General features: G+C 49.6%; 1 protein-coding gene across 8 annotated transcripts in view; it reads left to right on the top strand.

The window, feature by feature from the left end:
• The window catches only part of TCP11 (t-complex 11), a 153,623-nt gene that overhangs the window by 66,826 nt on the left and 60,994 nt on the right, over positions 1–25,803 (top strand). The window contains exons 5-6 of one of the 8 annotated variants that reach the window (XR_002345672.1): positions 4,614–17,013; positions 17,102–17,777. The exons of the other annotated variants lie outside the window; for them this stretch is intronic. The gene's annotated coding sequence lies outside the window, so the exon portion shown is untranslated. Of the gene's footprint in view, positions 1–4,613; positions 17,014–17,101; positions 17,778–25,803 lie in introns of those variants that run through there. 8 annotated transcript variants of the gene reach the window in all.

Here is a 25,803-nt window from a genome sequence, read left to right as displayed (position 1 = left end):
CTGAAACTCCAGGCCCCTCCACTTTGTACCAGCCACTTTCTCTGTGCACAATACAGAAAAAAGGCAATTAACATTAAAATGATCGGGTGGGATGAGGTGGGACCTCAGAGCTACTTGGAAATGTAAATTCATTCACTGGGAATTCCTTGGAACGCAAAGCCTGGCTTATTTCTGTTGCAGCCCATCCAGATGTGAGCCTATCCAGATGTGGAAGTCCACATCTTTGTGATCCTACATCCCAGAGAGGGATCTCTGGTCCTGAGAGTAGCATCTAAATAACCTCAGCCTGGTATTCAAAGTCCTCCAGGATGAACCCTGTTTTCCTCTCTCACCTCCTCTTCTCCAGCATGCAAGAGCCACAAACTCGGAAGGCTCACCCCTCAATGAATGCGCCTTGGTCCTGGTTCCTGGGCTCATGTCCCATCACTTAATTGTCCTACCTGTGTACATCTCACCCCTTCAGCCTGACTGTATTCTCCAGCCAACTGTGGCTCAAGCCAAAGATGTGGTAAATAAAGGTTATCTTGTTTTTTTCATTTTTCTGGGATCAGCAGGTAATTTGGACTCACTCTACCCCAGTGAAAGAGCAGTGGAAATTTATGTTATTATATTTGTCTTTAAGGAAACAGCAACAAAGGAAGGTTAAGGTGTTTGTCCATGGTAGTACACTGGCAAAGTTGGAATGAGTAGGTGCCGTCTCATGATCCGGTTCCTAATTGTTGCTGTTTTTTCTTTCTCTTTGACATCTTCTTTATTTAACAGAAGTTTGTAATGTGCTTTCCATGAGTCAGGCATTCTTTCTTTTAAAGAAGTAGGGAGTTTCTGTGTGGCTTAGCAGTAATGAACCTGACTTGTGTCTATGAGGATGTGGATTCAATCCCTGGCCTTGCTCAGTGGGTTAAGGATCCCACGTTCCTGTGGCTGTGGTGTAGGCCGGCAGCTGCAGCCTCAATTTGACCTCTAGCCTGAGAACTTTCATGTGCTGCTGGTGCGACCCTTAAAAAAAAAAAAAGATACAGTTGATTTACAATATATTTCAGCCGCGTAGCAAAGTGACTCAGTTATACATATTCTTTTTCCCGTTATGGCTTATCACAGAATTTTTTTTTTTTTTTTTTTTTTTTTTTTTTTTTTTTTTTTTTTTGCCACAGCATGCAGTGGCTTGACATGGAATCTCAGTTCTCAGACCAGGGATCAAACCCAGGCCACAGCAGTGAAAGCACTGAGTCCTAACAGCTAGGCCACTAGGGAACTCCCTCTCACAGGCTATTGAATATAGTTCCCTGTGCTATATAGTCGGACCTTGTTGTTTATTCCTTCCACATTTAATAGTTTGCATCACTCACCCCAAACTCCCAGTCTCCTCAAGTCTGTCCTCTATGTCTGGGAGCCATTTCTGTTTCGTAGCCACTGGCATTCTTTAATAAATTTTCACTCAGTTGATTCTCAGCACAGTCCTAGGAGTTAGGTACTGCTGTTTTCATCCACATTGTGTAAGTGAGGCACAGAGCGATGAAGTAACTTGTGTGAGGACACAGTCTTAGTATGTATGCTATTCCTAACCACTGTCCTATACTGCCTCTCATCCTCAGATGTGACTGGCCTTTTTCCTCCATGTCAAAAACACATCAGGAGTTCCCATCGTGGCGCAGTGGCTAACGAATCCGACTAGGAACCATGAGGTTGTGGGTTCAATCCCTGGCCTTACTCAGTGGGTTAAGGATCCAGCGTTGCCGTGAGCTGTGGTGTAGGTCACAGATGCGGCTCGGATCCCACGCTGCTGTGGCTATGGTGTAGGCCGGCAGCTGCAGCTCCGATTAGACCCCTAGCCTGGGAACCTCCACACACTACGAGTGCAGCCCTAGAAAAGGCAAAAAGACCAAAAAAAAAAAAAAAAAAAATCAGATAATGCCTAATCTCCCCACACTGTGATCCATAGAGGTCCTACTCTATTAAACACTGAACCAGTCCCCAAAGAGGGTACAGATAAAGAATGTGGAGTTCACGCTGTGGCTCAGTGGTAATGAACCTGACTGGTATCCATGAGGATGACCAGTGCAGGAAACTGCAAGGATGCTCTTTGCGCCCCAAGAGGGCCCTGATGAGGGAGGTGGAGGCAGTGCTAGCAGTTGGCTGTCACCCTTGCATTAGTGGTTAGAAGGGCTTTGGAGTCTGGGTTGACTGGGGTTTGATTCCCAGCTCTGCCCCTCACTTAGCTGTGTGATTTCAGGCAGGTTCCATGCTCTCTTTCAATCTCAGTTGGTTTCTCTATAAAACCTGCCAATATGATCTGCATCTAAGGTAGTTCAAGGCTCAGCAAGATAATGCACAGAAACCATCTAGGATCTAGGAGCCCTAGTAAATGGTCATTCTTTTTCTTATTGTGGGTACTGAATCTTTTCTGGGTTGGTCTCCAATTATTATTGGCCCATTTTTCCTTCCTCCCTCCCTTCCTTTCTTCCTTCCTTCCTTTCCACACCTGCAGCATATGTAAGTTCCTGGCTAGGGGTCAAATCAGAGCTGTAGCAGCCAGCCTACACCACAGCAACCCTGGATCTGAGCTGCATCTTTGACCTACGCCACATGTTGTGGCAATGACACATCCTGAACCCACTGAGCAAGGCCAGGGAATGAACCCTCGTCCTCATGGACACTATGTCAGGTTCTTAACCCACTGAGCCACAAGGGGAATTCCTACCGGCCAGTTTCAAATGAGCCATTGCGCTCAGGTAGGCCTTCGTGGAGGCGACCACCACTGCCCCCACCCCTCTTCCCGCCCGTACCTTCTGTAGCTCCCAGGTTCCACACTGGCTCTCATCCTGTCCCACCCCCACCCCCACAGCCCCCCCTGCACATACGCTCTCCCTTACTTTGTTTTTTTTTTTTCTTTTTAATTTATTTCTTCTTTAAATTCTTTTTTAAACTTCTGGGCGCTCTCACTTTGTTTTTCAAGTCAGTATTTTTCTCTGGGAGTTCCTGTTGTGGCTCAGTGGTAATGAACCTGACTAGGATCCATGAGGATGCAAGTTCCATCCCTGGCCCCGCTCAGTGGGTTGAGGATCCAGCAATGCCATGAGCTGTGGTGAAGGTCGCAGACACTGCTTGGATCTGGCATTGCTGTGGTTGTGGCTGGCAGCTGTAGCTCCGATTTGACCCTAGCCTGGGAACTTCCGTATGCCCCGAGTGCAGCCCTAAGAAGACAACAACAACAACAGTATTGTTCTCTGGCTGTTCCTTGTGATCCCAGACACATGCCCGAACAGATCTGCCTCCACGGGGGTCAGTGAGCCTTTGAGGGCCAGTCACTTGATTTGACAGCAGTGGGCAGGGGCAGCTCTGGGCTGGGTGGACGCTCATTCCAGGGTAGCATCTTCATTCCTGGCCACACTAGATGGGTTTCCATGCCTGGTGTCCCAGGGCCTGAAATTCCTGCCACCAGAGAGGCATTCCTTTGTGACTATTCTTACTCTCAGGACATTCCTCTGTGAAAATGCAGGTAATTCCTGGGAGGAGATCACCTGTGTCCAGGTTCTTATCTGGAGTCACAGCCTCTGAAGTCTTAACCTACCAATGGTCAACAAATTCCTGGGCTGTGACAGTCCCAAATGAGATCCTGACAATGATTTCAACAATGTGAAAAGAAACACATAAGCAAGGGATTATTCTTAGTCCATGTGAAAAGGTGTTAGCAGTTATCCTCTCCATCTTATTGCAAATGGCTTTTGCAATGAGTGCCAAAGGAGTGAATCGTTAAGGGTGGAATTACGAACTACAAAATAAGTTTTAAGATATTTAAGGTGCCAGGGGCAGGTGTTTTCCCTCTCAAAGCCCACTGCCCAGGTGATCATTAACTCAGCCAAGTGGCCAGCTCTAGCCCCTGGAGTCTTGGAGGGAAGAAGCAGCTGTTGGTGCGACTGAATCATTGGTTCTAAAGCTTAGAACCAGGAAGAGTCTTGGGAGATGCAGATTGCAGATGAGGAAATAGAGGCCTAGGGAGAGAAATTTGCTCATGCATCTAAACTGGGGCAGCCTAGGACTCCCTATTGTGGCTCAGTGGATTAAGAACCTGACTAGTTTCTATGAGGATGCAGGTTCAATCCCTGGCCTCACTCAGTGGGTTAAGGATCTGACATTGCCACGAGTAAGGCGTAGGTCGAAGACGCAGCTCAAATCCTGTGTTGCTAGGGCTTGTGGTGTAGACCGGCAGCTGTACCTTTGATCTGATCCCTAGTCTGGAAACTTCCATATGCCCTTAAAAAAATAAAAATAAACTGGGGCAGCCTGAGTAGAAAAGTAAGCAGGGGCTAAAATATCTCCAGGGGTGGGAGTGGGGGCCTGGAGGGGTCAGAAGGCATAGGGAACCAAAGCCAGGTGAAGGACACTGCCCTCTAGACAGTGCTGGACCCTCTCAGGGCTTTCCCTGTGCCCATGCAGCACAGACAGATAGACAGCCCACTCAGCCCCTCACCCCACCGCTCTTCCCATGTGGAGCACAACCTTCCTTGCCTGGGGCCCCTCTGCCAAGGGGAGGCCTCCCATCCCGGCCCTTGGCCCAGGAGAGAAAGTCCGAGACAATGCCACTAAACTGAAAACATTTTTGTCTTTCTCCACAGAACAATGGCCATTAATAGCCATGGAACTGGAGCAGAAATGGAACATGAACCCCAGGGGCCTGGGAAGCCTGGAGAGTTTAGGGGGATGGGATAGCCTCTTCCCACCACTTCCTCCCATCAGCCACCTGCATCGCTTTGAGGCACTTTCAGTGGCAGGTGACTTTTCCGTTTGGGACACTGCTTGACCCCCACCCCTCAGGCTCTCATGGGGCTTTGGGGGGCCGCCCAGGCCACCCTCCCTCCCAGCCCAACAGTGTCCTGGACACACCGCACACCAGGAAGATGGGGACCTGCCACCAGGGGACAGCCTAAAGCAGCCCCCAGCACCCTGCATTGGGTAACCCCGGTTCCCTGTGAAACCCTGAAGCCCCCTGCTGGGAGTGGGCAAGGCTGGGTGGGGGGTGACCTGGAGGCCGCTGACCGTCCCCAGCTCCCTCACTGCGGAACCCCCAGCCTGGGCTCTTTTGAGGCAATGGTCCCCGCGGAGAGCGGGATGACGCATTTTTCTGCTCCCACAAGCCGCTGTTGGTGGGGCCGCCCCATCGGGGAGCAACTGAAACCTCATCCCACCCAGCACGGCTTTTGTCTGCACCACATATTTGTCTTATTTGGAAGATTTTTGTGGGTTTTCCCGTCTTTCTCCAGCGCTCACTGCCCCGAGGGGGTCGGAGGCCGTGGTGGGGCTGAGGGAAGACGATCTTGGGCCACCGGGCCTGGTGGTCTTCGGCACCCTGGGAGGTGGGGGGAAGGGTCGTGCCCCCCTGCACCCTCTGCACCCTGAGTGGGTGTCCTGGACCCGCCACGCACCCTTCCCTGTGGGACATGCCCCTCCCCTGGTCCTTCCCAGGCCAGTTTCCTCTCCGCCTCCTCGGTTCCCACTCCAGGATCCCTTTTCACTTCTTCAGGGTCCCTTCCTCCAGCCACTTGGCACCTTGTCATTTCCTACCTCCTGGCCACGGCCATACCTTTCCTCCCCCTTGGGGCTCCCCCTCCGCCTGGAGAATTCTGGAGTATCTCTCAGGGCCCGTGGCCACCTCACTTCCTCCTTGGTGCCCCCCTGGACTGCTCTGCCCCTTGGCAGGCTCTCCCGCCTCTGACCCCAAAAGCGTGTTTTGTAACTGTTGGGTGACTTCAGCGCCCCCTGCTACTAGACCTTCTGACCAGCAGCGTGGAAGACAGAGGCCCCGGCTTCCTTTCTTTGGTTCCTCCCCCAAGACGCTCATAGAAAACGATTGCTCGGTTAATATCTGTTTGTGGCTTTTCAAGGGCTGGCCCTGGACATAATTAGAGAATCTCAGTGACAGAAGAGATCAAATCTGATGACCCACTCAGCTTGAATTCCTGCTTGAAGGTATCTGGCTTCAACTCACAAGCCTCTGGTGACAGAGGTCTCACTTCTTCCTCGTGCCACTCATTCCCTCTCCTGAGAGCTCTGCCCGTAAGAAAGTTCTTTCTCGGGAGTTCCCATCATGGCTCAGCGGTAATGAACCCAACTAGTATCCATGAGGACCCAGGATCAATCCCTGGCCTTGCTCGGTGGGTCTGGGATCTGTTGTTGCCATGAGCTGTGGTGTAGCTTGCAGACCTAGCTCCGATCTGGCGTGGCTGTGGCTGTGGCTGGCAGCTACAGCTCTGATTCGATCCCTGGCCTGGGAACCTCCATATGCTGTGAGTTCGGCACTAAAAAGCAAAAAAAGAAAAGAAAAAAGAAAGTTATTTCTCTTATTGAGCTAATAGCTGCCACTTCCTGGCTTGCCCTGTCCCCCTCCCAGCTGGACCATGTAAAACTACCCCTTCCTCACTGTTTGAAGGCAACAATCTCCTGCCTCGGCAGCCTTTTCTTTTGCGGGGGAAACACCTTTTGTCTTGACCTCTGGTTCCCCTATGCTCTGATGACCATGGACTTCACCCCAAACCCTTGCTGAATTCTCCTGACAAGATTTCCCCTCTTCCTGGATCAAAACAGATGTCATAAGCTTTCAGATGGGGCTTGCCTCCGTGTGGTAGTTTGAAAAGTCCTAAAGGAAAGAGCCTCCTTCCTCACTAGATTTAAACAGAAAGGGAATCAGAGGGAGTTCCCACTGTGGCTCAGTGAATTAAGAATACAGCGTTGTCTTTGCAGCAGCATGGGTTCAATCCCCAGCCCGAGAACTTCCATATGCTGCAAGTGCAGCCAGAAAAAAAAAAAAAGGCCGGAGGAGGGGAGAAGGAATCAGAGGACACCGAGCATCTAGCAGCTGCATTTTTTTTTTTTTTTTTTATGGCCACACCTGCAGCATATGGAGGTTCCCAAGCTAGGGGTCAAATCAGAACTACACCACAGACACAGCAACACAGGATGCAAGCTGCGTCTGCCAACTACACCACAACTCATGGCAACGCTGGATCCTTAACCCATTGAGCAAGGCCAGGGATCGAACCCACGTCTTCGTGGATACTAGTCAGGTTCGTAATGCTGAGCCACAATGGGAACTCCACGAGCAGCTTCTTTGTCTATGTCCCTGTTTCTCGGAGCAGCTCTACCCGCTCCTGATGTGGTAGCCAGCAAATCTGACTGCAGATTCTACATTAGTGAAGGACTGGCTTTCCACAGCGTCTCTTAGGTCATGTACGTGTGTTTTAATACAGGTATTTTGGAGGGAATACCAACTATTTTTAACCAAAGGTGACTCATTGTGGCATTTCAGGCTGGTGAGACATCTTGGGACCAGCGACTCAGGTGGTGCCCGGCCGGCCTCTCCCCTGAGCCTCTGTGGTGATGGAGAGCCTTCAGGCCCAAGTAGATTTGCAGGAGGACCAGGCACTTCCCAGGGGTTTCCCCCTCCAGCTCCCAGTCCGCATAACCTGCACCAGCTATGGTCCTTATGCTTTGCTGCCCTATATAGTTCACTGTCTTTCGTAAGTATCTGTGTCTTGTTGCAAATAAGGACTCCTTGAGGAAAATGACAGGGATCTTGAAGTATTCTTATCAATGTTCAGTACCTTGATCATGGTGACGTTTACAAAATTATATGCATTTATTGAAACTCATCAAACCGTATACTTAAAACGGTGGCATTTTGTTGTTTGTGAATTACCCCTGAATGAAGGTGGCTTTTAAACATTGTTTTCAAGTCCCCTAAGAGTCTAGAGTGGCGGTCAGCTCACACCTGAATCCATGTGCATTTGTGGATGGATTTATTTACTCAGTTAAGCTGTACCTAGAGCTATAGCCAAGGGCCACCTTAGCTTATATATCCAACCCCTGGCTTGGTATGGCTCCTCAAGCGACGTGGATGAAGTGACCCTCTGCCTTCTCTGATCTTGCCTCCAACTCGGTCCTTCTATCCAGTGGCTCAGGCCCAAATCGAGGAGACGAACTTAATTCCAGTCACCTTGCAGGACTGCTTTAATATGACCATTGCCATCAGTAGCATTGCTAGATGGCCGTCCCTTGTACCCCCAGGTTCCTCGTACTCCAGGTCCCTCACCAGTCTTGCCAGTTGCTCACATTGAGAGGGTAAGACTCCTCCCTGAACCCTTGAATGGGGGGCACTATTACCCAAGGCTAATTCACGGGACCATGGCTGTTGCTCTGAGCTTCTCAGCCACCCTCTTCCAGAAGCCACGTGGAAGCGTCCTGCCTCATGGGCCGAGGTTCTAGTCATCTCACCCGAGTTGTGGCTTAAGGTGTCTTGCCCTTGGATGCGGGGCCCTGTTCTGCCCAAGTGCCTGAATTCTTTGTCTTGTCCTGAGCTCCTGAGTGTGTCCTGAGATGGTGGCTGACTGTGGGTCACAGTTTGGGGTGATTTCTCTTTGCCTCTTTATGGTTTCTAGTTTCTCTCATGATTCCTGCAGGAGTGAGTCTGTCTTGCCTACCAGACCACAAGCTCGCTGAGGGCAGGGTCTGCATCCTACCTCCTCACTGGCCTCAACCCCTCACTGTGTGCCTGGCACATACGTGGTGTTCAATAAATATTTATGGCCTTGGAGTTCCCATTGCGACTCAGTTTAAGAACCGGACATTGTCTCTGTAAGGATGTAGATTCAATCCATGGCCTCGCTCAGTGGGTTAAGAATCTGGCGTTGCTGTGAGCTGCAGCGTAGGTTGCAGATGTGGCTCGGATCGAGGGTTGCTGTGGCTGTAGCTGTGGCTGTGGTTTTGGTGTAGCCCAGCGGCTGCAGTGCCAATTGACCCCCTAGCATGGGAACGTCCATATGTTGCAGGTGCAGCCATAAAAAGAAAAAAAAAAGAAGAAAAAATCATGGACTGATTAATGAGTTCAATTTAATAAAAACTGTAGGGACGATGTTGTGCACCCATCGAACAGCAGCAGGTGCTGCTGAGGAGGCTCGGATGGGGAGGCCTCTGTGGGGCGTGACTCGATCCAGCCAATCTGGAGAGCTCTTTCACAACATCTCTTCAAGTGGAAACCACCCTCCGATGTCTTTATTCTTAGAAACGGTTTCTTGGAGTTCCCGTCGTGGCGCAGTGGTTAACGAATCCGACTAGGAACCATGAGGTTGCGGGTTCGGTCCCTGCCCTTGCTCAGTGGGTTAACGATCCGGCGTTGCCGTGAGCTGTGGTGTAGGTCACAGACGCGGCTCGGATCCCGCGTTGCTGTGGCTCTGGCGTAGGCCGGTGGCTACAGCTCTGATTCAACCCCTAGCCTGGGAACCTCCATATGCCGCGGGAGCGGCCCAAGAAATAGCACAAGACAAAAAGACAAAAAAAAAAAAAAAAAAAAAGAAACGGTTTCTTGCAAGTGATTAAGAGTGTTCATGGCAGTGCCATAAATAATCACAAAAAACTAGAGGTGACCTTTATGTCCATCCACAGTGGACGGGGTGGGAGTCACACAGTGGACTTGGCCCAGAATCAGTCACAGCTTCACTCATCGATGTGGATGACTCAAACACGAAGTAGATCAAAAAAGAAAACTGCAAATGGGCATGGTCAGTATCTATCTGTCTATGTATTTATTTATGGCTTTTTTTATTTGACCCATAGCGTCTGGAGGTTCCCAGGCTAGGGGTCAAATTGGAGCTGCAGCCATTGTACACCACAGCCACAGCAACGCCACAACTGAGCCACATCTGCAACCTACAGCACAGCTCACTGCAATGCAGGATCCTTAACCCACTGAGCGAGACCAGGGATCAAACCTGCATCTTCATGGATCCTAGTCAGATTTGTTTCCACTGTGCCATGATGGGAACTCCCAGGATCCGTACATTTAAGTGGACACCATTTATATGGCCTTTAAATAAATGTAAAACCATACTATATATTGCTAGTTATATACACTAGGCCTCAGGACAGGCTGAGGAGAGACTCAGGGCCCAGTTCCTCGGCAAAGGGTTTATGTAATCTGTGCAGTAAGAGAGAGAATGACAAACATCAGATTCAGGAGAGTGGGCACCTTGGTGTGGGAGGGTAGAGAGCTGTACTTGAGTCAGGTACGCAAGGGCTTTTGCCAGCACTGGCAAGTGATATTTTCCAGGTTGGGTGGTGGTGGGTACCTGGTGCTTGTGATGTGATGCTTTATTCTGTGGTTGTCATCACTGTTGTTCACCAGACATTTGTGGCCCCTTCCCTTGTAAGCACATACTAAGATTGCACTTATTGTGGTTGGGAAGGACCCCGTGACCAGTTCTGGCCAATGACTTGTGAGCTAGACCATTAAACAGCCCTTTTGAGACCCTCCAGATTTCTCTGTTGTGTCTGACAACGTTGGCAATGTTGGCTGTTCCTTCACCATGGACTCCTGAGTGACTTCAGTCAGTAGAGCCCTCTGCTCATCTTTGAAGCAGAAAGCAGAAGCGAGAGGTAGCAAGTAGCAGAAGCAGAAATGCATTGACCCCTGAGACTCTGGGGTCGTTTGTTACTACAACATCCTCTAGACTCTTCTGACTGATGCATACCTTTTAATGTGCTCAAATATTTCAACTAAAAAATAAAAAGGCATGGAGGGAAAACATCCATGCCTTTTGGGCAAGTGCCAAAAAAATGTGTTTTGAATACATAACTCTCTTTTTCCTCCCTTTTTTGGCCACACCTGTGGCATACATAAATTCCTGGGCCAAGGATTGAATCCGAGCCACATCTGCAACATACACCACACAAGAATGGATCTTTAACCCACTGCCCTGGGCCGGGGATCTAACCTGCAATGCCACAGACACAAGCTGGATCATTAACCCACTGTACCACAGTGGCAACTAGAAAGTGCCAAAATTTGGCAAGAGAAGAGCATGGAGAGAAGAAGGCCTGCAAGTCTACATTTCCATGGCTGCTTCTAAAAGGGAGGAAGGAGGAAAAAGAAAAAAAAAACCTTTCCTAACACCCTTTTGCCTCTTGAGGGGTGGCAGTGGACAAGCTCCGCCATGAGTCAGGGAGGCTTCAGGCTGGAGCACTCCTGGCAGTTTACACCTTCCTTAGAAACCCATTTAGCACCACTGGGCTTTCCCTTGGCTGGGCCTCAGCTTCAGGAAACCAGTCCAGCCGTGGGCATTAGACGCCTGCAGGGCAGACTTGGCCTGGCACGTTCTCCAGGCTTCCGAGTCCCCCCCTCCCCTAAGCTGCGGGAACATCAGCCAGAGCAGATAGATGAGATCAGAACAGACAGGATATGAGGGACTTCTTGCTGTAGGTGCCTGGCAAGACCGGAAGCCTGGGTTCCCAGGAGCTTGGGGCTGGCCGGCAACTCCGTCATCCAGTCTGGAAACCACTGACACTCAAACCTGAGCCTCCTGCCTCCTCTCCTCCGGAGGAAGTGCTCCTGGATTACCTTGACTGGAGGGGAGGGGAGAGGGAGCTGCAGGTAATACCTGGATTTCGATGGTGCTTTTCTTCCTAAAGCTTCAAAAGATTCCCCTTCTCTGATCTCCTGTGGCCTCCTCCCAAAACAGGGCAAGGAGACGAGGAGTCTCTCATTTCTCAGTCCAGGTGGGGACATGGGGGCCCAGAGAGGGTAAGTGAATGGTCTGCGGTCACAGAGCAGGACAAGGATATGATTCTGGTGGGTGAGGGTGTCTGTCTCCAGTCCCCGTATTTCCCGCTCTGGCCCTAGGCCCATCCTACTGGGCTGGCTGGTCTCTCTCTGTGGGCAGCTGCCTCCGTGCTCTCACGCTGCCCTTGCAGAGGGGGGAGCTGGTCCTGAGGGCCCCACAGGCCTGTCCTGTGGCCTGAGTACTGAGGAGGAGGAGGATCGGGGAGATGCCAACGTCAGCCCCCCTCCCACAGCGCAGTGACGCCAGATTGGCCCTGAGCCCTGCGGTCCCACCCCTGGGAGGTCAGGCCAGGGAGACTGCCAGAACCCAAGGGCTAAAGCAGGTCCAGATAACGCAACTGGGGCAGCCTCTGTGGGTGGAAATGACATTTCTTGGCTTTAAATAGCTCCATCTCCAGAGCCCCGGAGCCTCAGCAGGGCTATTAATTCCTGGACTCCCGGGGCTGCTCTGCCCTGTCATTCTGTTTGCACAAGTTGTGTAAGATCTCAGGCATTTTTCCTGCCACCCGTCTCCCCGACCTCCCTTCAGTTTCCCTGCACGATTTCAACAAGGGGTTAGTTTATTTCTGGTAGCGGGCCTGGGTTTCCAGCTGACCGCATACATAGTTTGTCCTTCTTACAAGTGACATGGCTCAAGTCAACAGCAAACGCTTGAGGGTTTTCTTTGTAACCTGGTGTCTCCATAATGAAAGGTAATGTGTACACGTGTGAAAGGCGAAAATAGAGGCCATATCTACACATGTCCACATGGGTATATCAAGTGATTTCAACAGTCGTTTGATTGTTCAACCAATATGTTTATCCCCCAGATATTTGTTTGAGTGCTTACTGTGTGTCAGGCACTGTGCTAGTTCTGGGTGCACAGGGTAAACAAGAGTCCTAACTGATAAAACCGCTGTTATCAGCTCCAGGCCCGCCACTAGCGGTGTCTCCTGCCTGGCTGGGCATCCCAGCCACTAGCTCCATGTGTCTCTAAATCTGGCTCATTGTTAGCAAACTTCCAGCTGCGAATGATGATGAGGAAAAGACAGGCAGGTACAGAAGGTACTCAGCATAGAAAACTGACAGGTCGGGAGTTCCCCTTGTGGCTCAGCATTAACGAATCCAATTAGGATCCATAAGGAAGCCAGTTTGATCCCTGGCCTCTCTCAGTGGGTTAAGGATCTGGCATTGCCACAAGCTGTGGTGTAGGCTGCAGACAAGGTTCGGATCCTGCGCTGCTATGGCTGTGGTATAGGCTGGCAGCTGTAGCTCTGATTTGCCCCTAGCCTAGGAACTTCCATATGCCACAGGTATGGCCCTAAAAAGCAAAAGGAAAGAAAACAAACAAAAACTTCAGAAAATTGACAGGTCAGAGTGACTGACTGGTTGGAGATATAGGGATCGATGGAAATTCCGAGGTATTCTGTAATTTTTTTTTTTTTTTTTTTTTTTTTTTTGGCTGGGCCCCTGGCATTTGGAAGTTCCTGGGCCAGGGATTGAACCCACGCCACAGTAGTGACCTGAGCCACTGAAGTGACAACACTGGATCTTTACCCACTGAACCACTAGGGAACTCCCAGTATTGAGTAAATTTTTAGGACGGGGAGAACTGGAGCATGGCAAAGACAGCTGCATGGACTTGGGAAGGGCCATTTGCCTCAGTTAGGAATTGCGTTTGATCACAGATACAAGACCATTCACAGTGGCTTAAGCCTGGGGGTTTCTTCTCTCACATAAAAGTCCACAGTCCTCAGGCTGGTACAGCAGGTCCAGTTGCTAGGATCCTTCTATCTTTCTGCTCTGACATTCTCATATCCTTCTCATGGCCCAAAATAGCTACTGGAGTTCCACTCATTCCATCTGAATTCCAGAAAGAGAGAAAGAAGAAGAACAGAAAGAACAAAAGGTTATATGCCCTCCACACTTTTAGGGAACCTACCTAGAAATCTCATCACCCTCTTCTTGCCTCTCATAAACTGAAACTTAGTCACATGGCTACACCAAGCTTCAGGGGAGATGTGGAAATGTAATTTTTTAGCAGGGCATGTGGCCCAGGGCTCTGTTATTCGTGAAGAAGGGAGGGGCTGACTCTGGGGGCACTTAGCAGTTTTCGCTATGGCATTCAATAAATGCGTGTTGACTTGAACTGAGTTGGGAGGAAAGATGAGGAATTGTGTTGGGGGCATGAAGAGTCTGCAGTGAAGATGAAACAGATGTGAAGGGAGGGTTGACCAGTTCTCTAGTCAGTAGCAGCCAGAGAAGAAAACTGTGGCTCTGCTGAAAGCCCATAGCTGAGTTTAGGTCAAGAATATAGCGTGCAGAGTTCCCACTGTGGCACAATGGGATTGGCAGTGTCTTGGGTCACAGGTTTGACCCCTGGCCTAGCACAGTGGGTTAAGGGTCCAGCGTTGCTGCAGCTTTGCCTTAGGTTGCAACTGCTGCAGCTTAGGTTCCATCTGATCCCTGGCCCTGGAACTCCATATGCTGTGGGACAGCCAAAAAAAAGAATACAGCAAGGGGTGGGGTGAGGGGGAAAGAAGAAAGAGCAGCTTGCAAAAAAACAAAAAAATAAAAAAAACACAAAAAAACACAGCCCATCATTCATCCGTTACCACTCTGTGATTTCATCCAGGCTCACCTGGCCTCCCGGTCAGTCTGCAGGATCTTTAAGGGCACAGGCTGCAGCTCCTACCTGGGGGCAGCTTCAGAGGGCACCTGTTCAACCCAGTAACATTCTGTTAACCTGAGCTTATAGTCTCCTCTTCTGAAAGCTCATAGTTGGTATGACAAATGAGGGAACTCTCTAGTAACTAGGCCATTCCATCAACCCTAGCACCTCCTTCTCCAGCTGCTCCAGGCAAATGAGAATTTCTGTGTGCCCAGGTTGAGCATTTCAAGGACACCCACGGGGAGGACCCTCCATCTGCTTCTCCTCACCCAGATGCACCCTGCTCAGGGCTGGCTGACATTCAGACCCCATGTGGGGAATTCTGGAGCTGAAGAGTAAGGGGCTGCCCTGTGGAGAGGGAGCAGGGGCGTGGGAGGGGCTTCTCCTCTGCTATGTAAACCCTCAAGAGATTTTTCCCAAGGATGATTTAGATCCCTGGTTCTCAACCCTGGGCAATTTTGCCCCACAGGGGACATTTGGCCAGGTCTGAGAACATTTTTGATTGTTATTACTAGGGTAGTAGGATGTCCTATTGACATTTAGTGGGTAAAGGCCGCAGATACGGCTAAACATCCTACAAAGCACAAGACAGCTGCCACAACAAAGAGGTATTCTCTCCAAAATGTGAATAGTGACGAGGTTGCAAAACCCTGGTTTATGTGAATCTGATTACTGGGCCCACAGGAAACTTAAATAATCCCCATTTCACCCAGACCCATGCAATGTGGATCAACATTCAAGCTAACCCTAGGCCTCTGAAAGGTCTACTTAACCACCAGAGGAGAGACTAAATCCATGCTTATCGTGATTGAAGACCCTTTGTTGACCACCTGCTATGCCCCAGGTTCTTTACATAAATAACTGCCAAGCCTTTCAACAATTATAAAAAGTTGGTAGAGCATCATTGTTATCCCTGTTTCACAGTTTAGATAACTGAAGCTCAGGGGGGGTTAATTGACTTAATACCACAAAGCTGGTAAGTGACCCCCAAAGCCCAATCACTTGGCATTCCCCACATGCCTCTCATATTTGGTACAGTCTTTTTACTACCTATATAGCTTATAGTCTCCTCTTCTGAAAGCTCATAGTTGGTATGACAAATGAGGGAACTCTCTAGTAACTAGGCCATTCCATCAACCCTAGCACCTCCTTCTCCAGCCATTCTGGGCAAATGGGAATTTCTATGCTTAAAGCATATAAAGTTGTACCAGGAAGAGGCAGTTCTTGGAAAAGCAAAGCCAAGGGGCTGCCAAGCATTTGAAAATATGCTCATGTTCACCAACGAGTCAGACAAGTAAAGGAGAGGTACCTTGGGATGGTCCCGGGCAACTGGTCACCAAACACTGTGCCACATGCTACTGCTGGGTGTGGGAGAAAGAGCCTCCTCATTTATTGTTGGTGAGGATGGGGAGGTGGCAGACCTTTTGCAAAAGGAGTTTGCAATATCTTCTAAAATTAAAGCCAGGGATGCTTCCACCCAGCAGTCTCACTTCTGGGCACGTGTAGATTTGTAACAAGAGTTTTTATCCTGCTGTCACTCACAGCAGCAAAAAGCTGGAAACACAGTGGATGACTGTCAGAGGAGGTCATCTGCCAAATTAATAAAGATGAATTTTCTTGTGTGTAAATAATATATATATTTTTCTTTTTTAGGGCCACACCTAAAGTTCTGGGCTGGGGGTCAAATCAGAGCTGCAGCTGCTGGCCTATATCACACACACAGCAATGCCAGATCCGAGCTGCATTTAACCTAGGCTGCAGCTGGCTGCAGCACTGCATCCTTAACCCACTGATTGAGGCCAGGGATCGAACCCACAGCTTCATGGATGCTAGTAGGGTCTCAACCCATGAGCCACAACAGGAACTCCAATAATAATAATCTTTAAAAGACTGCTCATGGAGTTCCCTGGGGGCCTAGTGGGTTAAGGATCCTGCTATTATTTATCACTGCTGTGGCTGAGGTCACTGCCATGGGGCCGCTCCCATCTCTGGCCTGGGAACGTCCACATGCCATGGGCATGGCCAAAAAGACAAAACAAACAAAAAACTGTTGTACAACCAAAACAGTTCCTATGATCCAGAAAAATGTCTAACAAGATCTCATTTACATGCGTTTGTGTATATGTAAATATATAGAGAGATATTTGCATGTGCTTATATGAACACGGAGAAAAATGTAGGGGGAGGTTCATTCCAGGTTCTTAACATGGGTTTCCTGGGGGTGGGGATGCTGCTAGGGTGGGGACCAACGAAGAGTCAAGAAAAAAAGGAAAAGAAAAAATGATTCCGAGATTACGTGTGAGATGACCAAATGTATACGCTCCTGCAACGTTTATAAAAGTATAGGTGCGTATTTGTTTAAATTAAATGTAAGAAATTTTCATTCTTAAACGGACCGAGCTGGGGAGGAGGCAGCTGGCATGGGCTGCGGAGCTCGCCGCGGTCCCCAGGGCAGGCGGCCTGGCGGAGGCTGCGCTCGGGCGGGCGGGGAGTCGCGGCGCCGGCGGGCGCGGGGCAGCTGCACCTCGTCAGGGGCGCGGAATCCCTCACCTGGGGGCGGGCAAACGCCGCCGCCGCGAGACCGCGCGGGGATTTTCCGTGGGGGCGGAGGCTCCTGAAAGGCGCCTTGTCGGCGGGGCGGCGAGGCGCGGGGACCGCGGGCACGGCGAGGCCTGGGGGTGGGGGGACCCTGGTTGGTGCCCGCGGGCCGCAGGGCGCCCATTCTCCTGAAGCCCAGCGCGAGGCCGGAAGCGTGGAGGTGAGTGTGACCTGCAAGGGGGCTGGGAGCTCAGGCCCAGCTCGCCGCAATAGTTGTGCTTCATTTTATGTATTTAATTTTCTTTTAGCCGTGCCCCAGACGTGCGGAAGTACCCGGGCCAGAGATCGAACCTGCGCCACAGCAGTGACAACACCCTATCCTGAATCCTAGGCCACCAGAGAACCTCAGTGCTTCATTTTAGAGACCAGGAGGGGCTTGGACCCGCCAGGTGTCTCTCCTCCCCATCTCCGGGCCTCACACCTTGCCTGGCACATTACAAACACCTTTTGCATGGGGAATGACAGGGCCTTCAGCGGGCCCTGTTAGGGAAGCCACTGCCCCTGACTCCCGGCTGCACAGCTCTATGCTACCTCCAGGACGGGGCAGCATTCCAGTGCCATCAGCATCCCACGGGATGGGCTTGGTCATTTTGCTTCTCTCAGCAGGCATCCTGCTCCTCCCTGCCCCCACCCACCCCAGGGCTGCCCTGAGGACAAGTCTGACCAACACACAGTAGGTGTCTTTCACCAAAATTTACCGTGGCTGGGCAGAGAAAGAAGACATTTGATTAGATTTAGTGAAAATCTAATTAAGTTGTAGCTATTCTGTTGTCTTTACCAAGAGTGGAACTTAGAAATGTAGCCTGAGGAGTGCCCATTGTGGCACAGTGGTTAATGAATCCGACTAGGAACCGTGAGGTTGCGGGTTCGATTCCTGGCCTTGCTCAGTGGGTTAAGGATCCAGCATTGCCCTGAGTTGTGGTGTAGGTCGCAGACGTGGCTCAGATCCCACACTGCTGTGACTCTGGCATAGGCCGGGGCCTACAGCTCCGATTAGACCCCTAGCCTGGGAACCTCCATATGCCTCAGGAAGCAACCCTAGGAAAGGAAAAAAAAAAAAAAAAAAAGAAAGAAAGAAATGTAGCCTGAGCTCTGAGCCTGGTAGCAGGAGGGCTGAGGTGTGACAAAACATGTAGCTTTAAAGAAAAGGAAACTAGAGCATAAAGTTTAAGGGTTGAGTCAAGGGGCCAAGAAGCCTCTCCTGTTTCCTTGCCCTGGGCTGTTTGCCAAGAGAAAGGAAAATGCTTCAGAAAGCCCAAGTCGGTGTTTTGTGGGTCCAAGGGAAAGATTTTCTACCTGAAACTAAAGCAAGAAGTAAGTAGGCTGCAAACCAAAATCTTCTAACTTCCTCTGTGACCAAAGAATTGCAAGAGAGAAGTGGGGGTGGGGGTGGGGAGGAATGGAAAGAACAACAGATGCAGCATCAAGGCCTGGGTTTAAGCCATGGTCTCAGCCGCTTAGATTAGCCGCTTGGCCTTGGGAAAGTTCCTTGACTTCTCTTAACCTCAGTTTCTTCATCTCTAGCCTAATAGTAATAATAATACTCCATTTCATTCATATGACAATCCACTAATGGATGGTTGAGTACCTATCTCAATTCCCTATATACAGCAGGTCCTCAGCTGAAGGCAGTGGGTCAAGAAGATATCTGCATGGCCAAGTTCATTGCAGAATTATTCATATCAGCCTAAGGTGGAAACAACCCAAATGTCCATCAGTAGAGGAATAGATAAACAAAATGTGATATATCCATACAATGGAATGTTATTCAGCCACGAAAAGGAGTGAAGTTCTGATCTGTGTTACAACACAGAGGAACCCTGAAAACATTATGCACAAATAGAAAGGAACCAGGCACCAAAGGACAAATATTGTATAATTCCACTTATATGAGGTACTTAGACTAGGCAAATTCCTAGAGAAAGAGTAGAACAGAAGTTACCAGGGGCTGAGGGGAGGGGAATTGGGGAGTTATTGCTTAATGGGTACAGATTTTATGTTTGGGATGATGAAAACATTTTGGAAATAGTGGTGATGGTTGCACAATAGTGTGACAGTAATTAATGCCAGTGAATTATGCACTTAAAAATAGTTAAAATGGGAGTTCCTGTCTTGGCGCAGCAGAAACGAATCCGACTAGGAACCATGAGGTTGCCGGTTTGATCCCTCGCCTCACTCAGTGGGTTAAGGATCCAGCATTGCTGTGAGCTGTGGTGTAGGTTGCAAATGAGGCTCAGATCTGGTGTTGCTGTGGTTCTGGCATAGGCTGGCAGCAACAGCTCCAATTAGACCCCTAACGTGGGAACCTCCATATGCCGCAGGTGCGGTCCTAAAAGACAAAAGACAAAAAAAAAAAAAGAAAGTTAAAATGGCAAATGTCATATATATTTTACCATGACAGTCTATTTTTAAAAAGGGGGTGGGGGAGTTCCCTTCGTGGCTCAGTGGTTAACAAACCTGACTAGGATCCATGAGGAGGTAGGTTCGATCCCTGGCCTTGCCCAGTGGGTTAAGGATCCCGCGTTGCCATGAGTGTGATGTAGGTTGCAGAAGCAGCTCTGATCCCGTGTTGCTGTGGCTATGGCTGTGGCCAGCACCTGTAGCTCCGATTCGACCCCTAGCCTGAGAACTTCCATATGCCAAGGGTATGGCTCTAAAAAGCAAAAAAAAAAAAAAAAAAAAAGGGGGGGTGGTGGTGGTGGGATGGGGCGGGGTGGGGAGGAAACCTGATTGTGAAAAGCACTGTTGTGATAGCTGCCAGCTGGACACAGCCCGAATGCCCATCTACAGTAAAATGGGTAAAGTGTTGTCTGTTCAAGTAGCAGAATGCTTGGCAGTTTTGAGAATAAGCAGCCGATATAGGTGGATCTGGCAGATGTGATGTTGAGTGACAGAAGCCACACCCCAAAGAGAAGGTCCTGTGTGATTCCATTTATGCAAAGTTCAAGAACAGGCAAAATCAATCTAGGAGTCTAGAGGTCAGGTTAGGGTACCCTTGGGGAGTAAGTGTTGGAAGGGAACACAAGGGGGCTTCTGGGAGCGGGCAGTGTTCTTGTTAACTGATCTAGGCACTGTCACCTGGATGTGCTTCCTTCAGGAAAATTCTCCAAGCTGTTTTACACTTATCATGTATGTCCTTTTCTGTATATATGTTTACTTCAACAAGGCATTAAAAGTTCTTATTTGTGTCTTGAATGGGAACGGCGAACTAGAAAGTCGAGCTACAGAAGCCTAATTTATACACTTAATCTGTGCCAAGCCAGACTACAAAATCAATTTATAATTCTCTATGCTGCTTGCAATTTGTCCTGCTCCCACCACCCCCACCCCCAGGCTGCCATGAGCTGTAACTAATTAGTTTTGAAATCTAAATAGCCAACTTCCCATGGCTCACACTGCCAGGACCCTGGAGGGGAATGGAGTACACCCCAGCACTAAAAGAGGCCCTGATCCCCAAGCTCACAGCCTCTGGAGCAGAATCCACCATCACCTTGGGCTCACAGGAGGATAGTAGGCATTCATAAAATGCTTGTGGATGGACGGTGTCCTAAAAATTCTGCAAGCGTGTCCCCGAGATCCCACTGCCCCCAACATCAGAGAAGGGCTGTCTGTAGCCCCTTGGGGAGCTGCCTGCAAGGACTGAGGGCCTGGGGATCTAGAGAAGAGGTTTCCTCTTCCTCCGACATCAGGAGTCCGCCTCCCTACTGGACGCAGTAGGGAGAGCTGATGCAAAATGCTTGACTTGGCCTTGGCCGACCCCAGGTGACTCCTGACACCAAGCAGCCTGGCAACAGGGGCCTGGGGGAGGGGATAATTTATATTTTTGCTTGGTGACAAATGGCTAAATAATAGATCTGGCTGGGGTTTCGGTTTCTCCCCCAGCAGCTTGACCGATGTGTTGGCCTGTTGACTCAATCGGCGTTATTTTGGCCCTGTGGGGACCCAGAACTCGGTTTGTGCTCGGGGAGGCCTTCCCCTCTCTCTTGGGTGTTTGGGCTTCCCCCAGTGTCGTGTTTGTTTGCCTTCCTGTCTGGGGCCCTGAGGGTTGAAGAAGGCGGAGGCGTGGGCCTTTGCCAGACTCCAAGTTTTTACGTGGCCTGGGGCACAGACTCCTGTTTGCATGGCTGGTGAAGCAGCAGCATCTCCGTCCTCTTTGGCCCGGCAAATGTGGTCCTTCCTCTCCCTCCAGCCCTATCTGCCTTTCTCCCTGCAGCCACTCTTAGTATTAATGACAGTGGTAGAGCAATGTAATTCCTTACGTGCAAATAGTGCTTTATGGTTTGTGAAGCCCTTTCAGGGCATCATGTCATTTGACCCTCCCACAGCCCTCTGTTTGGGGCTGAGGCTCAGGGAGGTTTGGGGACTTACCCAAGGTTATGGACTCATGAAAGTCAGAGCAGGTCTTTGGATTTTTGGTCCTGTCTTCTGTCCTCTGACCCAAGATGCCCTCTTGCCTTTGGAGACTGGGGAAGAGGCTGCCACCCTACATCTATTCCCCTTTCTTCCTTAGCAATAGAACCTCAGTTTTACTCAAGGTAGCATTGTTCCCAGGCAAAAGAAAGATTCCTAGCCTAACTTGCAGCTGTGGTTTGTAACCAGGCGCTTCAGGAAAACTTAAAGAGGGGGCATGGACCCTTTTTACCTTATCTCACTATCTGGAATTCAGAGATAATGGCTGGAACTCAGCAGCCATTCTGGACAATGAGGTAACCTTGAGGATAAAAGCCATGTACTAAGATAGTAAGTCAGAAATACAGAAGGGTCCTGAGTCTCAGATGACCAGAGAACTACTATGCCAGCCAAGACTTCCTAAACCAAGACCTCTTTTACACGAGAGAGAAATAAACTTCTATTTTGTTTAAGTCATTGCTATATGGTTCTCTGTTTGCAGCCAAGTTGAATTGCTCCTGATTCAGGAGCCTCATTTCCAGTAAGACACCACCTCTCCTGCACCCCTTCCTGCTGACTGAGCATGTGGAAGGCTCTCTTCTAGTGGTTCTCAGCTCTCCTTGTTGTATATTCTGGGCCTGGGTCATGAGAACTAGCCCCTGTACATTTCTGGGTCCCTTGAACCTGAGGAGAGTTCTAGAGAATGACCACATATATTTCCTTCTGTTAGTTCTCATAGCCCAGTGACACTACTGATGGGGGGAGAACACATGAAAACTCCAAGCCCTCAGCCATTTGCATAGGCTGGATTCTTCTGAGGGTTAGTTTACAAACACTTCCAACTACTCTTCATCCTCCGTATTGCAGAGGGTGGGCCAGAGGGTTTATCATTTGGGCCCTGCTCCTCATCTGCCCCACCCCCAAAGCAGAGAAAGTAGAGTCCCGGTGTTCATGATCCCTGCCTCCTGAATCCCTACCAGTAAAACGTTTGAAGCACATGCACCCCTGACAGTTGCATGTCTTTTGGCTAAAGAATTACAGACCTCCTCCTGTTGGTCTGGCCATGTGGAACTGTGAGGAACTGATGTACCTTGACTGATCGGGGGCTGGGCTCAGCCTTGTGCATCAGGTCACAGATGTCTTTAAGGGCTGGGCTCTCTCTAGCTTTCAGAAGTGCCTCTATCGGTTATTGTGTTGGCTTTTGTTCTCAAGTCCATCCCTTCAAGGGTATGTGTTAAAATCGTATCTGCCTTCTCAGTAAGAAAATGGGCAGGGGCAGTGCCAGCCTGCCATGCTCTGGCACTGTCGCTTTCTGAGAAGCAAAATGTCTTTTCCAGAAACCTCTGGTGAACGTGTCTTTCTGCCTTATTAGCCAGCCCTGGGTCACATGGCTTCACTGGTCACAGGAGTCTGGGAAGTTATCAGGTAACAAGGGGAAACAGAGGTGAGAATGGAATGGCTGTTGGGTGGCACCTCATAGGGTCTGCAATGCACGTTTACCACTGGGCCAGTGTGTTGGTTACATGATAAAAGCTGCATTAAAAATAGGATTTTTTTTTTTTTTTTTTTTTTTTTTTTTGTGCACCCGCACATGGAAGTTCCCAGGCTAGGGATTGAATCCGAGCCACAGCTGCAACCTGTGCAATAGCTGTGACAACACTGGATCCTTTAACCCACTGTGCTGGGCCGGGGACCAAACCCTTGGCTCCACAGTGACCTGAGCTGCTACAGTCAGGTTCTTAACCCACTGTGAGAAATCCCTCAGTACCTTTTAAGAAACAGTAAATATTGGAGTTCCCATCATGGCGCAGTGGTTAACGAATCCGACTAGGAACCATGAGGTTGCGGGTTCAGTCCCTGCCCTTGCTCAGTGGGTTAATGATCCGGCGTTGCCGTGAGCTGTGGTGTAGGTTGCAGACGCGGCTCGGATCCTGCGTTGCTGTAGCTCTGGCGTAGGCCGGTGGCTACAGCTCCGATTCGACCCCTAGCCTGGGAACCTCCATATGCTGCAGGTGTGGCCCTAGAAAAAGGCAAAAAGACAAAAAAGAAAAAAAAAAAGAAACAGTAAATATTAGATAAGACATTTCCCTTCAATAACAGCTCCCCACGTCTGAGCAAGAGATGGGGTGGGGAGAGTTAAAGTATTGAAAGTATGGAAAGCAATGGCAGTTCCCCAAAGAACATTTTAATAATGCCCATTATTCAAGTGTCCAGGTGTTTTTCATTTCTGTAGCAACCAAAGCCACATGCTGAGGATTCCTGCTGGGGCTAGAGCACAGGACCGGAGGCCGACCAACATTTGCCTGCTGTAAGCCCCTGATCCTGCGATTCTGCTCTCTTGGCCTTAGTTTCCTCAGCTGGAACCTGGAAGGTTGGGCTAGAAGGTGTTAAGCCTGTCCCTTCCTCTTCTGTTTAGGGCATCCCTGTTGTCAGAGTCACGTGACGCCTCTTTGCCTAGTCTCACCGTCCCGCTCCCCTCCCCAAGCCCCTTGGACTATGGCCCGCCTTCCCTTTCTCCGACCTGCTTACTCACCGGTTCCCCTGCCCTCTGGTAACTCTGCCCTTTGGAAAGTGCTCCCATCCCAGCATCCTATGGGAGGCAGCATGAAGGTCTGGTCTCTGCTGGAGATTCGGCCTGGGATTTCAGATGCTCCCCCACTCCCCAAACAGATTCAGAGCCCTTTCAGTATGCAAGGACATGTCCTAGGGCTTCATATGTTTTATCGCACATAACACTAGGAGCTTGCTACTCTTATTATCATCATTACCATCACCATTACCACTTTTAAAATGAAGAGAATGGGGCACAGAGAGGTTAAGTACCTTGCCCAAGGTCACACAGCTGATAGGGGGCAGAGCTGCATGTTTGCCCAGGCATTCTGGCTCTAGAGCCTTGCTCTTAACCACTATGGTAGACGGTATTAATTTCTCTGTCTCTGTGACTTTGGGTGCGTTCTTTTGTTATTTCTGTAAATGCAGAACCATTGGAGAGCACATTGCAGACATCATGCCACTTCACCTTAAATACTTCAGCGTCTCTACCAGGTGTTTCTCTATAACCTCAGCACCCAGGATATTTGACACCGACACAAACTATCATCTAATACCATGTTTATTTTCAAATATCCCTCTCTCAAAAATATCCTTCGTAGCTTTTTTTTCAATATAGAGTCCAATCAATGACCACACATTTAGTTATAATATTTTAAAAACTTTTGGGAGTTCCTGCCGTGGCTCAGCGGAAACAAATCTGACTAGGATCCAAAGAGGATGCATGTTCAATCCCTGGCCTCACTCAGTGGGTTAAAGATCCGGCATTGCCATGAGCTGTGGTGTAGGTTGTGCCACTGTGGCTGTGGTGTAGGCTGGTGACTACAGCTCCAATTTGACCCCTAGCCTGGGAACTTCCATATGCCTTGGGTGCGGCCCTAAAAAGTAAAAAAAAAAAAAAAAGAGGGTTTTTAGTACATTCATAAAGTTGTGCAACTATTACTACTTTCTAATTCTAGAAAATTTTCATCGTCCCCAAAGAGACCCTGTACCCATTAGCAGTCACTCCCCACTTGCCTGTAGCAACCACTAATCTGTTTTCCATTGCTGTGGGTTTATATATTCTAGATGTTTCATATAAATGGAATCATATAGTCTGTGGCCTTTTGTGTCTTGCTTCTTTCACTTAGCATCAAAGTTTCAAGATTCACCCATGTCAAAGCATGGATTCATTCATTTTTAAAGGCTGAATAATATTCCATTGCACAGACATACCACATTTTGTTTATCCATTCATCTGTTGATGGACCCTTGGGTTGCTTCCACTTGTTGTCTATTATGAACAGTGTTGGGGTCCAGGCTGCTATTTTGCAGAATGTCCCTCCGTTCAGATTGTCTGATTGTTTTCCTCGTAGTTTCAGGTTCACTGCATCTATTTTCATAGCCTAAGAAATGGCTTTCTCTTTCTGCTGAGCCCAGTGATGGCCAGCGTCTCTGCCCAGCTACGTCGCCGGCAGGTGGAACAGCCTATTGGAGGCAGAGCTCCCTGCCTCCCCAACAAAGCAGTGCTGTGCTTATTGCCACTGCCCACAGTCCCTGCTGCTGCCTTCCCTGCCCTGTGGGCACAGAACCTCAGAGCTATTTCAAGCCCTTTCGTGGTAGACCTGGCCTGGGAAAGTCTGAGGTCCTGGCTGCTGGACACAAGTGCCTTCCTTAGAGGCATGAAGGTCATTCCCTGGGCTTGGCTTCTTTGGTCTGGTGGCCCAGCCCCTTGCTTCTGGTTCCCACCGACCCCCAGCAGTCACCCCCCGGCAACTGGCATGAGGGAACAGAATACACCTCACTGGGATGGGCTTCCTGTTGACAAATGCCGGCTTGTGGCATCGGGTGTGGTTAAGGCTCAAAAGAGCATCTCTCTAAAAATGGGCCCTTTCTGCTCAATGGATTTGGAGCACGTGTGTCTTTGAGTCATTGCTGTTTCCTTCATCCTGGCAAAAATGACCTTTCTTTCCCTGCTGGTTTCCTCTGCGCAGCCCCCGGAGTCCCACAGCTATGAGAACCTGGCGTTCTT

The sequence above is a fragment of the Sus scrofa genome, chromosome 7 (assembly GCF_000003025.6).
Source record: "Sus scrofa isolate TJ Tabasco breed Duroc chromosome 7, Sscrofa11.1, whole genome shotgun sequence".
Taxonomy (NCBI): Eukaryota; Metazoa; Chordata; class Mammalia; order Artiodactyla; family Suidae; genus Sus; species Sus scrofa.
Note: the sequence above shows the minus strand (reverse complement) of the source record. Positions and strands in the feature narration are given on the sequence as shown.